This window comes from Lissotriton vulgaris, chromosome 5 (assembly GCF_964263255.1).
Source record: "Lissotriton vulgaris chromosome 5, aLisVul1.2, whole genome shotgun sequence".
Lineage (NCBI taxonomy): Eukaryota > Metazoa > Chordata > Amphibia > Caudata > Salamandridae > Lissotriton > Lissotriton vulgaris.
Window position 1 is genome coordinate 182,203,025 of NC_141693.1, and position 14,382 is coordinate 182,217,406.

The window sequence follows — 14,382 nt, forward strand, 5'->3', positions numbered from 1 at the left end:
AGTAATTCAGCATGTTGAATATCTCTCTTATGGAGATGTTCAGAATGCTTTAGGATCACATCACTATTTTTAAGTCTGGCCTGCCATCTTTCAAAAAGTAGTCACCATCCTACCCGACCTAATCCCTCTTTCTTTTTTTTGTTTGTTTCAATAGTCTTTTGTTGCATTTCTTTACAAAAGAACAAACTTTTAGGACATCCAGTTGGTGCAGCCACCTGTAATCTTTCCCCACAAACATCATTAATTTCCACCCCCCTCCCACACACTGGATCCCTTTCAGAAGTGAAGGAATAATCATATGTTACCCAGTCTTCCAAGGCTGCAGAAGAGCCAAACTATGGCACCAAAGAAGAGTGAGTTAACACCAGCGCAAGCTGCGTTTGGGAGCCAGGCTGACCTCTATGGTCTTTGTTGAGGTTAGAAATAACTGGGTTCCAGAGTTTGATAAAGAGGTTAGAATTATCAGCCAACTCGTAGATCAGTTTCTTTTTTCCCAGAATATGCTATAGTTTGCGTAACCAGTGTTCATATGTGAGGGCTTCGTTCTTCCCCCAGACGGAGAGGATGATATATTTGGCGGCCAACAGGAAATGCAAAATCCTCTTGCCAGCAATCAAATGAAGTGGTCAAAAGCCGTACAATGGTCAACCCAACAGGGCCAGCTCGCTCGGGAAGTTTGACAATGTTGTAACCCTGTATCTGGGAATTGGTAAATGTAAATCCGTATTTGTAAAGCGTGAACTTATCACCCTTACGGGTCTCCAGGCACTGGGGGCCATCGTGGAAATTAAGTGAGGTACTGCCCAGAGTCACATGGTGCTGAGCTGAGCTGCGCAGGAGCCGGGGATCGAACCGTGAACCCTGTGCTCCGAAGTCAGCTGCCCTGGCCGCTGCTCCACACCTCTCCAAGGGTAATTTTGTCCCAGAAGTCCCTTAGGAGAGGGCAACAGTCCCTATCTTTATGCTCTGAACCAGCATCCTCAAGGATGCATCTCATACACCTATATCTGTTGGCCTTCTCATCCTCATCATTGTTCCCAACACTGCTGCAAGAATGGACAACAAGAAACTGACCAGCTGCGCCAATTCTGTAGTAAGGACACACAGATTGTTGCCAATGGTACCCCCAGCTTGGAGGGGATTCCTATAAGCACCACCATAAAGTAACTTTTCAGGATTTTAGAACAAATACAACAAAGTGATGGGACGAGTACTTGAATTAATCTTAGCTACTAATCTTCACTTGTGCATGGAAAAGATGTACCACGCCTAGGGTACCATAATTCATTGAGAGGGCCCTAGAGTCCAACCGGCAGGCATTTGAAATAGGGAGTGGTGTGCAAAGTTTTTAATTGGCATTTGGCAAAGTTTTCTGATTTTGGCCAAAGCGTGTTTTCTGTTTTAAGATGTCCCATCAGGGTATTGGCTGGTATGCATCCCTCCTGTGACCTAAGGTATGAGGCGAGAATGTCTAGTGATGGTTTTGGGCAATCGGTAAGGGTGTAGGGAGGCATGCACGATGCACCTCAAAGGGGAATGTGTAGGGGACAGGGCAGTGCAAATCCGCAAATAGGCTGGAAAGTCAGGATTTCCCTTCAGGGGTGAGGAATTAGATCAGAGGACTGCAGCCATGCAGTTGACTAATTAACAGCACTGTGTAGTCCTTCTGCCATTTTTTTCATTTGCGAACCCTGAAAAAAATGGGGGAAGTTGCATATTGTTAGATGTCATAACTTGCCCTGTCTGATGGCTTAGTGGACTAATGCGTCCTCCACTGTAGGGACTAGGCTGTGTTTGATCTCATGGTCAAGGATTCAAATCCCGGTGGATCCACTCAGCCTTCCATCCTTCTGAGGTCGATAAAATTAGTACTATTGAGTTTGGTAACAATAAACATCTGTTATTCAGCGCCAAGATGCCCACGAGTGAAAGTGCTCTGTACAAATGCACATGCTCTGTTATGTTAACTTCTCACCTCATTGCTCTGACTACGCCTCCTCCGGGCTCCTTCTAAAGGTGGCCTCCTGCCTCACTTTTATTGGCCACTAAGTGCCACATTATGTACAGCTGGAAATACATCTTTTCGTGTGCCTTTATGTCCACCACAAAGATGCCCTTTTGCGTTGTTTTTTAGAGTTACTTAAAAAACAAATAAAATTAGGTTCCTGCAGAACTTAGGCTCTCCCCAAGCAGACGTTGTCCTGGGGCCCACGAGCGCCTCCCAGGCGCCTTCCAAGCCTGGCATGTTGCCCTCCTCCTCCCAGCCTGCTATGGGGATGTGAGATACCACAGAGTGGCCTCTAGAGACTGAAAGCTGTCGGCCTGTTGTGCCCAGGTTTGTTTTCAGCCAACACCGAAGCAGTGGTTGGTGAATTCAGTCACTTCCAGGAAGTGAAGGGGCTGCTGGGAGTCGCGCTCATTACAGAACAATAGGGGGAGGGATCAGGAGGACGGAAGGAGTGAGGAGAACAATGGGAGGGGCGAACAAAGCAGAGCAGGGAGATGAAAGCAAGGTCTGTAGCTGAACGAAAGTGAAGGAAAGGAGAAGGGATGAAAGCGTAAGAGGAGAAGGGGAAGAAATACAATCAAAGGCAGTGTAGAGGAGAAAGGTGGAGTAGGTAGAGCGTGGAAGGGAGAGACGAAACTGAGGGTACGATTTGAGGACGCAAACACATAAAAGTCGAAAGATACATAGAATAAGAGGTCATGAGATATCTTAGGTGAATGGTAGAAGAAGAAACACAGATGGGAAGTGGCTTGGTAAAGGACAGAGTGTAGGGCGAAAGGGAAACAAAAAGGGGGTTAGAGAAACAGAAGGGAGAGTTGTGAGCAGCTGTAAACTAAGGAAGTTTCCGGAAAAAGATGGAGGCATACACATGGTGGGAGGGGCTGAGTGAAAGAGAGACAAAGAGGTCAGCACTAAGACACAACATGCAGAGAGATGGGAAGATAAGAGAATAAGAACGAGAAAAGGCAAGACTAATGGACAGGAGGACAGAAGATGAAGGAAATCATTGGACTGGAAGAACGAGGAGGAAAAGGTGGAGAGAAGGGAATCCGAGGCAGACAGGGAGCAAGAGATGAGCATGAGGGTGGAAGAAGTTATGACTCGCAGCTCTCGACACCCGCTGGCCCCACACCAGGACCTTTCAGAGGGTATGGTTTCTCTACCACCGATGGCTGGGCATGGTTACCCAGTCTCTCGGGGTATAAAGGTGAGGGACTGGGAGGCGCTCGAAGGCTGAACCCCCTCGCCTCAGCTTAAGTATATGGATGATCATCTCTTGGTAAGGCTGATGAGTAAAACCGAATCGATCGCATTTCCAGGCAGCCCTGCCTCTCGCGAGGGCTTTTGAGTGCACTGCCCTTCTCCGACGTACAGTACACCTCTGAGGTCCACTCCATGAATTTAAGGAGGCCTCCTCACTCCAGAACAGGCTCAAGAACCAAGCAGGCCTCAGTTTTGTTTTGTTTGTTGTTTTTAGTTAGAGCCCAGGCTCTCCCTCATATGTGTCTCATGGGGCTCACATACAAAGGGACTAGCATAAAGAAGCCTCGCGGGCTAGCGCCGAGCAGGACTGAAGTCTGGGTGAGTATTTCAGTCATTACAGTAATCTCTTAAATCCGTCTCCAGGGACATTGTATGGGCATTAGCTTGAAAATGCAGATATCATTCCGCAGCGTTAATGACTTGCTGGCGGGAGCGATAGCTTTTTAGAGAGATGCAGAGTATTGGCTTCTGCGCAGGTGGCATGGACTCACCAGCTCACCTGGGTAATAGGAGGTGCCACCAGGCAGCACTTTACCCACAGGCCAAAGAGTTATTAATGCAGTGCTTTGCTTCATCAACAGCCAGAGTAGAGTAAGGGTGGCATGGCTTTCTTTGAGCAGAGTATGCTTTGAACCTCAGACTTTACCGCTTTGTGGCCCTTGCCCATTATCTTGGAAGGGAGATCATAATTGACGCTAGTTGCAGGAGTCGATCAAGGTTCGAGGCCCAGGGATCACGTCTGGGATGGGGGATACATGGAACCATGAACTTTGACTTAGCATGAATCACTTTTCTACTTCCTTGCACTCTATCTATATTTCTATTTTCTGGTCTGTTGACTTCACAGTGAATCGTGGGATCACTGGTTGAATCTCAGGTGCATGAGCGGATTGTTCCCCACTCATAATCACCTCCGATCACACAAGGAGTCCGTGTTGAATCTGTGACTGTCAACACTGGGCCTGCCAGAACTTCTCGAGGAAGCGCAAGACCTGAGAATGTGTAACCTGTTTCACCTGCCAGCATGATGTGTTTACACAGGTCTACGCTTTACCTGATAACAAACACTACATGACGTGTATTTGTGGAAAGCACACGTTCACCCGGAGGTATCTTGGTGCTGAATAACATGTTTATTGTTACCCAACTCAATGGTACTCATTTTATCGACCTCAGATGGATGAAAGGCTGAGTGGACCCGCCGGGATTTGAACCTGTGACCATGAGGTCGAACACAGGCCCCTCCAATGGACGCATTAGTCCACTGAGCCACCAGACCCGGCTGATATGTCAGGTATCGTTCCTGCATAGTGTATTATATCGCCCTCTAAAAGCAGGGCTGTATTCTGTAAATTGTTAGGTCTCTGTATGTGGTACCCCAGCTTCCCGGAGTAGGAGCTGGTGTGACCAGTGCAAGGGTACATGGCTTCATGACCTGCAGCTGATGCGTGCTACAGGACAGACTACTGTCATTCTTGGCAACTAGAAGGGCTGGCTCGAAGGCCACTGCCTCTTGTGGCTAAGTCAACCTGATCTATCTGTGGAGCTTTCTCGGGGTCATTCCCCGTGTGTAGGCGTTGCATGGCTTAGACTGTCTCTTCTGCCTCTCTTTTGTCCCCATAGTCTGATATGAACCTCTTTGTAGGTTGGCACAGCTTCAAGCCGAGACCTGTACCCCAGCCTGGACAGCATGTGCATCACCTCTAGACACCTCCCTGCTCCAACCCTCAAGGAGCTACTGATACAGTGGACTTTGCCCATAGCCTCCTGGGTAGGTAATAGTTTTCAGGGAGAGACATGAATCCTTGATCCAATGGGTGGGCCGACAACCACCCATCCACTTCTCCCTGAGGCTTGTCAAAGCATGGGCAGTTCTCCAAGAGAGATGGCGTCTACCTGGGACTTCTTTTGTTGAGCTCCCAGCTATAGTTCCCTGTTGTGCTCTGATGCTCACCGTTCGCTGCAAACGGCCACCATGTTGGATTTTTGCAGCATCCGTTCTGCGGCGCATATATTTTGAAACAGAAACATCAAAAACGTTCAGCCTCGCTTCGGTGTTTGGGGCAGCGTCCTTGTCATCTAATTATTGTTTTATTTCCATTCTGGTTCTCTGTAATTACACATTTTAAACGCTGTGTATGGTATTTCGCAGAGTGTATTTTTGTAATAACACAAGGACTGTTCTGTGATTGTGCTAAAAACAGAGTAGATGTTGAGCCACGTGGAGACCCCGGATCTTGATTACATGTCCTGATAGGGCCCTGTCTGCACCCCTGTTGAGGTCAGAAGTTCATCCATGGCAGAACTGGATAGTATACATAGCAATCCCTCTTGTTTTCGGTTATTGTTGAAGCTTGCAATGCTCACTAAATATCTCTCTCCGGTTTGAAGGGTTACAATTAATTCTTGTGGCTAGGTTGGTAACCTTATAACTTGAAAACTTTGGTTCAAATCCCGGCTACAGCAACTGAAGAAGGAATTATCTCATTTTGGGTCAATCACTAATCTCCCTCTGACTCGCGCTATACATATAGAGATCTAATATAAAAATGTATAATGGAAGTATGTAAAGCCTCATTTAATGTTCATGTTCTCAAAGCATCTTCCAGTCCCTCAGTGCCCTGCTCTGACATATATAACATATTGAACACTGGAAAGTGAGTATGAGGGGGTGTGGGGGGGGGGGGGGGTGTGATGGTCCAGAGCAGTTGGGGAATGGTGGAAAGTCTCTATCCATTTGGAGTTCAGTTTGGAGGTGGGGCGCTGTGAAGGACTTCAACATTGAGAGCAGGGAGGACAGATAGGAGTAAATTCCAGGGAGGAGGCCCTAGCAGGATGAAAGACCAGAATTTAGGCGTAGTGCAGAGTGGGTTGAGGGTACAGTTGCCCCATTGTTGGAGGCACGCAGCATGGCTGTGAATAGAATGACATGGGGCAGGGATATTGGAGCTTTGCTTTGGACAGCCTTGAAGACTAGGGACTAGATGTACGAACCTTTTTTGCGGCCGCAAATGGGAGTTTCTCCCGTTTGTGACCATAAAAAAGGAAAATGGCATGTACAAATGCTTGTTTGCGAGTCACTGACTCGCAAAATAGCATTTGCGACTCGAGCTATTAGAAAGGGGCATCCCTTCCTAATAGTGAGTCACCATGCCATGTACGATTGTTTTGCAACTGCCATTGCGGCCACAAAACACTTGCAGTTTACAATCTTCTTCAAGTAGGTGGTAAACTACTTGCAAACAGGAAGGGGTCCCCAGGAGGCCCCATGCCTTTTGTGAGTATGTGAGAAAATATTTTTAAGAGCAGGGCAGGCAGTGGGACCACTGCCTGCCCTTGAAAAAAGAAACTGAAAAGTTTCCTTTTCCTTTTTATAATGCATCCCTTTTTCCTTTAAGGAAAACGGGCTGCATTTAAAAAAAAGACTGATTTATTTAAAAGCAGTCCCAGACATGGAGGTCTGCTGACCCCAGCAGGCCACCATCCCTGGGAGTGCCCGCCATTCCTAATGGGGTCGCAAATTGTGCCTGCCTCATTAATATTAATGAGGCATGCAATTTGCAACCCCATTAAGAATCAACAATGTCTGAGACATTGTTATACATCCCAATTTGTGAGTCGTAAATGGCGAGTCGCAAATTGGTGGGTCGTACATCTGGCCCAAGGCCCTGAAGATTTAAAACAGCACTTTTATTGGCAGACAGATGGGCAGTTTGGTGGTGGTTGGGGAAGGTAGGCCTTTGTCTTAGGAGGCTGCTGTGGTTCTGGGTGGCACAGTTTGTAACTTGGCCCATGGGATGGAGAAAGAATGGTGGATTGGGTAAGAAGTTGTTGCTGTACTGAAAAACATTCACTAGGAGTGCATTTTAGAAGGCCATGGCTGTATGAAGCCGGGCGTGAGGGTAGATTGCTCATAGGCTTAGAGTCTGACATCTGTTGGCAGGGTCTTTACTCTCTTCCCTGGTGATAAAAGCATGTCCGGACACCTAAGGCCTGGTATCTGCAGATATCCATTGAGTTCTCAGTGTTCAGGTACCCACGTCACAGGATGTGACTTGAAATGTCTTCATCCTATCACATCCCCATCCTTCACTTCTTTTCTAGGAACTGACCTTTCTCCCAGCCCCAGGTCTCCCTAATGTTGAGTGTGGCAGTAACAGGGGTACAGTTTATGCGAGCTTTTATTGCCCCTGAATTATTGACACTAGTGATCTTAAAGCATCTCAGTCTGCTGGGTTCTCAGCTCCGGCACTTACCAGAACATGCACTCTGATGGCACTTAAGGACAGTCAAGCTTATGTGCTTTGCTCAGTTCTCTGCCACACAGGATGAAAACATATCACATCCAGGAGCTGTACCAGTATGTACTCAGTGTTGTTTCTCTCCATCTCATGTGTCAGTGCAGCTCTGGCTGGGTGACATACTCTGAGAAAAGAAGGGGTCTGAATACTCCCCTTATCTGCAGTGGTTTCTAGAGTAATTCGGAGTATTTGAGCAAATGCGTCCGGCACAGCACAGCCTGTGCCTCTTACGACCCCTTTATGGGGGAGTCCTTCTGATTCCGTGTCCAAAAGATCCAGAAAGGAAGGAAGGGTGTCCTCTGTTCTAGGTCCCAATATTTGGATTGCACTTTCCTCCTCATCCAGGGAGGAGTTCATCTTAGTTATTAAAAAAGCTGCACTTCCAAGAGGCTGCTGAGGGCTGTTCCTTCCCTTTTCTACAGTCTGTCAAATCTTAAAATGAAGCACCTGTTACAGTGCTTTAATAATTCACTGGCACAGTTTAGGCGCTAGGTCTGTCAACATCAGTCTGTTAAACTGATCGTGTTCTTAGTATCATTTTCTGCCATTCCCTCACCGTCATGCCCTGGGCTTGCATCTCCCTTCCTCTCTGGCACCCTTATTCTGCTTCTAACACCGCCCTTTTTGTTTTGAGTCACTCTTCCCCAACAAGAATGTTCTGAAACCCTATCTGTCAGACCCCACTCTCTCCCCACCTTAAGTAACTCTTCAAAAGTTAGCACTCAACAAATTCCCCAACCTCTTGACAATACCTGCTCCCCACTACCTGCTAGCCTTTCTATGTGCCCCCCAGCACTCCCTGCAGTACATCTAAAACACGTATCCCCTCCAGATGCTGCAGTTGTTCAATATAAAGCAATGGGGTAACCCGGTTATGTGCAGAAGCTGGGGATTCGTACATTAAGTGAACAGTGGTTCTGCCACCCATTAGCTTTAGAAAGCGTCTAAATTATTTGTATACTTGGTTCCTCTACTAAGATGAGACTGTCATTTGATGAAATATGTCAATTTTTAAGTCCAAACAAAAGAAACTCATGTAATTCTGAACCAATATATGATTTTATAACAAATTAGGTGAAAGTTGTGTACACATAAATGAGAACAAAACATATATATGCAGACACAGTTATACGATATACAATTACATTTATCAACAAATCGGTAACAGGAAGTGAAAACAAAGAAATATATTTACAAATCACAGCACAATATATACATCACAAATGAACATATATTCAAGACAAACAAACACAATGTGAGGTAAGTGAAAATATGTTTCAACCCACCTAGCATTGATTCTTGTTATTCGTGATTGTTCTGGGTGAACATTAACACTTGATAATTATGCAACGACGTTTCGACCCCTGGACATTAACGCGATTGTGTGACCGTCTGTGGGAGGGTCATCTTCAGGACTATATATAGAGTCTGTGTGTCGGCTTAAATAAGGCTCCACCTTGATACCAGATTTAATGGTATTGACCGCACGGCAGCTTGGACAAAATAAGTCTTTCAGGAATAACTAGAATCATTGCTAGTTGGTTGATAAGTGTAATTGAATTGAATACTTTTTATCATGTACAAATTGTCTTTTTATCTGGAACATGACAGCACCATGGTTTAATGAGTTTTTAAAAATAATGAATTTAACTTTGTAGTATTTATTGTGTAGTGCTAGGATGTATAATCGCTTTTATGACATGCTGTCGAATAAAGCTTTGAAATTTGAATTTGTAATTGAATATCGTATATCTGTGTGTGCATATATGTTTTTTTCTCATTTATGAGTACACAACTACCACCTAATTCGGCAGTCGTAGGTTCAGCATCCTACCACTTCCCTCCCTGCTCTAGACTCTAAACAGCCACTCACTTTCACATCCCAAATTGCCTTTTCAATTTCTACGACTTCCCTGCATGACCTGCTGCACAGCACACCCATCGCACCCATCTCAACGCCTCCTCCATGACACCATCGCACCCACCGTCCTGCGGCTCGGTCTTGTCACTGTTCCCCACTTCTGTCCCTGTTGAGTGAGAGCTGAAGTTTCCATGTCCCTCTCGAACTTCTGTGCATCAATGCTTGCTTCCTCAAACTCCTGCAAACGTGATTGTTTGCAGCAGGGGAGTCTTATCTTTACACTGTCTAGTGCCACGAAACCTATAAAGGTGTAACTACACTTCACTGATATCTGATAAAATAATATCTGCAACTTGTGGGTAAGAACTTCTGAGAGACCCAAATTAGAGCGTCCTTACAAACATGCTGGAATCCCATTGTTGCTCTCACAGCTGACCTGTGGCTCCTGGGTTGTAAGATCCTGTACCCTCATGAGGCCCTCACGATGGTCAATCTACCCCAACCCAGGATCCAAGGTCAGTTCCACAGTGAAAAGTACAAACGCTTGTCCTTTTAGCCATTCTTACATCCTCTACAATGGATATAATTAGGGCTCCCGGTTTTATGGTATTTATTTTTTTGACATTTCAGTCTGTATTTATCCATATTTATTTTTTTGTCGATTTTATCTGTATTTATCCATATTTATTTTATGCTTAGAGTAACAAATTACGCTGTAATGTGTACATCATCAAATGTTTACTCACGTTATATTGTCCAATGGATTTCAGTTGTTTACAGTACCATGCAGTCGTTGGAAACCTTTTGCATTGTAGAACACAGTAGACAGCTGCCCTGCAGCAGCAATTTCAACTTCATTAGAAAGCCTTAAAGTTTTTTTAGCTTCCCTGCCTGTCAATCTGTACAGCGGTTGACCTAGCGCTTATGATTGACAGTAGTGAGTATCGTCCTGAAGAAAACCTATTTTCCGTATTTATCTGTATTTAAAAATATATACAGACCAGAAAATAGATGGTTTTCCGTCTGTATTTATTGACAAAAATCTGTAAAAATGGAAAACTGGAAACCTTAGTAATAAATATCTGCAGCAGAATATTTCTTTATTTGATTATGCCTGGTTTAGTTATAAAATCTATTGTGACATTATTCACTAGAAGGCCCCTCTACTCGCCAAGTTATTACTGCTTTTATAGGTAAAGATTGGGCTATCAAGAGGGTGCGCTTCAGGATTGCCCCCGCCACGCCACCCAGGACTGATTTCCCTCTAATTATAATGTCACTGTGAACCAATTGTTGCCCATCGACGCCCCAATCCACCCCAGAGACTGATCAAACTTCTCTGCTGTGACACCAGATCTCCCAGAAGTTTCAGGAGGAGGCGGGAGACTTGCTGTGCCATTAGTGTGCCACCGGTTATTGTCAGGTGCCAACAGACCGTCTCCACCTGCACCTGGACGGCGATGTCCCTTTGAAGCGAGTGCCCTGCTCCAACCGTGAGTTGGTGCAGCTGTCGGCTGGTGTCTCATGTACTGGGATTTGTAAACAATAATATTAAGTACAGACCTGCCCGGAGCCTGCCATCTGTCGTCAAATGTTTATTTTCACTCCCCTGCTTTGTTGTCCATGCAACAACAACCGTTTCAAACCTGGCCAGTGGCCTCGGAGCCCAGTCTTGACCTGACAAAGGGCCACTTATTGTACGTTTATCAATCAGTGATAGACCTTGGGCCGGGTGTGTCTTGGACCACTGCGGTAGTGGGCTTGGCACCGTTTCAGGTATACTCGTATCTAGTCGAGCAAAGTGCACACAGTTCAGCTAATCATTACTCGTGAGCTGGTCTGTGGTTTGTAGTAACAGGGTTTCCCATTGGAGTGAGCCTATTGGGCAGAGTACGTATTCATGCAAAGAAAGTAGTGGTGCAGGCCCTAGACGTGTAGTCATTCTTGGAAAATATTCGGGAACACAACGTTTGGACAAGGAAGAATCTGCAATGGGGCAGAAAATGTTGCAATGGGGCAAACAACACAATCCTCACAACGCCAACACGAGTGATAACACAATGAGACAAGCAATCCAGGAAATTACGTTGTAGAAGCTCCATCACCATGTTGGAGTTTTGGTGCGTGTTGCTCTATGAGAAGAAAAGTGTGGCATAAACATCTGTTTATCGGTGTATGTACACTGTCGTGGTACCCACACCATCCAAGTTTGCTACTAGGCCAGAGTAGCTGGAAGCCTTGCCAATATAGGCTTGTCTGTGGGAGACGGAAGCAGGGGTGTCCTAAAGAAGCTTACATGGCATGCCCCCACTTTGACGCCTACACGTGGGACAGTGGGGGAGCATCGCCACAGAGCCAGTCTTTTGGAACCACGGTGATTCCTTGTATGCCAGATCATAAAGGGGGACATTCCCGCCCAGCCACAATACCATACAACGTCCTGAGAGTACCGGCAAGAATGCGAAGTCATTGACATGCAAACCAATCACCCACCGATATCAGTGGCACCACTTGCGTGCCTCATCGGTGCATGCTCACACAGGTTGGTGGTAAATTGCAAGACCAGCCCTTCCATCTGCCGACTCCTCCCCATGGAGATGTGGATGATTACTGCCCCCAACTACAAGGTGGCGGTCAAGGCAACAGGGCTGGAATACTCTGGAAACCAAGTTCATCCCTAGCAACAATGTTCAAAGCAGCTCCACGCTGCCTGAGGCCATGGCTAGATTGGAGCCTCTATGGTGGGGTTATGCCATCAGATCCAGCTCTGAAAGCCGCCTCCAACCCTGTAGCCGACTCGGGAAATGTCAGAGTGGCAGAATGGCTAGTCCAGCCCTGCATGAGCAGACGAGAGCGAGGAGCACAGGTCCGCCTCCAAAACCTCAAACAATAGGACAAACAGTGCATTATCTAATATGGACATCACTCTTGGGATCAAGCTGTGCATTTGAACTGGATATAGAAACTTACAGGCATGGAGTGACGCATAGGGTCATGAGACCTGATGTTGTATGGGGAGCACCATCGTTTTGTGCCAAACCACTATTATGCTTTTAAACTTCAAATAGCAGCTGTGTGCCTTTGGAAGCAATGGACGTCGCTCTACAGAGTTTACATAAAGCTACAGTTACCTGTCATAACAAGCCAGGTGCCATTGACCGTTGTCTCCTACTGAGATGCAAGACAAGTGGGCTTATGTCCAGTTTACCTGCTCAGTTTACGGTCTGCGGTCTATGCGAATAAACATAAAAAGCATAACATACGCCGCAGCATCTCGGGCACTAAGATATCACAACAGACAGTAGATTAGGCAAAGATCTACATATTAAAAGATTAGCCTTTAATAGTTCCCGACACTGTAATATATCTGTTTGGGCTCAAAGATATTAAAGAGGGGCGTTCGACAGCTCGCTCAGCGCCATGGGACCGCTCTGCCACCCATACTCACCGCTCTGGATCTAGAAATGGGCACCAGACACCGAGACTCAGAGCAGAATGGTCTGGAAGGCGACACCAAGAACACTTTCATGGCAGAAACTCTAGACCTCGGAAGTGAATAGCTCTATGCACAAGGACCAAAGCCTTAAAGATAATCCCTTGTTTGATTGGCAGACCATGTAATTTACTCAGGGCTGGTGGGTATGCGCTTTCCACGGTGTCGTAGTGAGCGAACGCGCTGCAGTTTTCTGCACTCTCGAGTCTCGATCGAAGAAGTCCATGCACCACATGAAAGTGGAGTCTGAGACTTGCTTCAGTGATACAAGAACCACAGTCAAAAGCAACGAGAATATATAAATACAACGGTGACCGGCCATTGAGAACTCAAGGACAATTATGAAATGACCATCAGAATGGTCCAGACTCTAAATCTGAAAACGTACACCTGTGGACTGATTCCTTCATTTGAACTAATTTGCCAAGTTTCCTGGGAACTTTCTATGAATTCGGGAAGTAATACCACGAATCAGTGGCTGCCACAGATTCCAAGGGGAACTCCCATGAGAAAATAATATTTATGCATTTGGAAACTTGACATCTCTGCCCGTGGAAATGTCAAGAGAAGTGCTTATATTTTCAGAGGGAAAATATGTTTATCTGTTGGGAGACCCCTGTAACTGCACACCACCATCATGTATTTATTTCCAAGGTGTTTCCTTACTATTCCCACCCTCTCAACTGCTTTGTGTGAATTCCACCACAATCTGTGTTGCATCTTTGAAACTTGTGGCTGCTGGTACCTGTGGTCTGCACCTGGATGGTGCCCCCTACTGGAAGAGGTGCTTGGATGTTCAAATGAAAACTCTTGCAGCATTCAAAGTCAGCGCTGCCTAACAAGCTGTGGCTCCTCTGCAGAGCTGCAAGGAAATGAAACTTCAGGATATCGATTATAGATCTGTAGTAACTGTTTAGATGAAATGAAACTTGACCAGTATTTGCTGCAAAAATGAAGACTATAACGGATTTGAAAATTGAAAGGGCCCCATCCAACACGTCAATACAGGGCCTTGCTGAAGGCACACACCTGAGCTTCTTTGTAGGAGGGATTCTACGTCTGTTAGTGGATGGATTAGTCATTCCTTCATCCCCAAGCCAGGATTTTAGACCAGGTCCACCACTCCCCCTGCATGTGCCGCCTCCCCCCTTTTCTTTCCACTCCACATTTCTTGAGTGCACACTGGGGAAGGAGTTCTTATCAGCCTACCCCCCCCCCCCCCCCGCCCCTTCCTGGAACTGCTTGCCATTAAACATATACCTGCAACCAACTTAACAGTCTTAAAACACGTAGTTGCTCACAACGACCTTAAGGCTTTTTAATCCCTCGTCTGTGGATCCTGTTGATTCCTTAGCACCGAAGACGGATGGGGCAACACTTGCTACCCCAAAACCACTCGCACAGCAACATCTAGCCACTTTTGGCTACATTTACACAGTACTCCATTTTGTCCTAT

General features: G+C 46.1%; 1 protein-coding gene across 1 annotated transcript in view; it reads left to right on the forward strand.

Annotated features, from left to right (window-relative positions):
* NIBAN2 (niban apoptosis regulator 2) overlaps window positions 1–14,382 on the forward strand; it is a 270,668-nt gene that overhangs the window by 185,748 nt on the left and 70,538 nt on the right. The window lies entirely within an intron of this gene.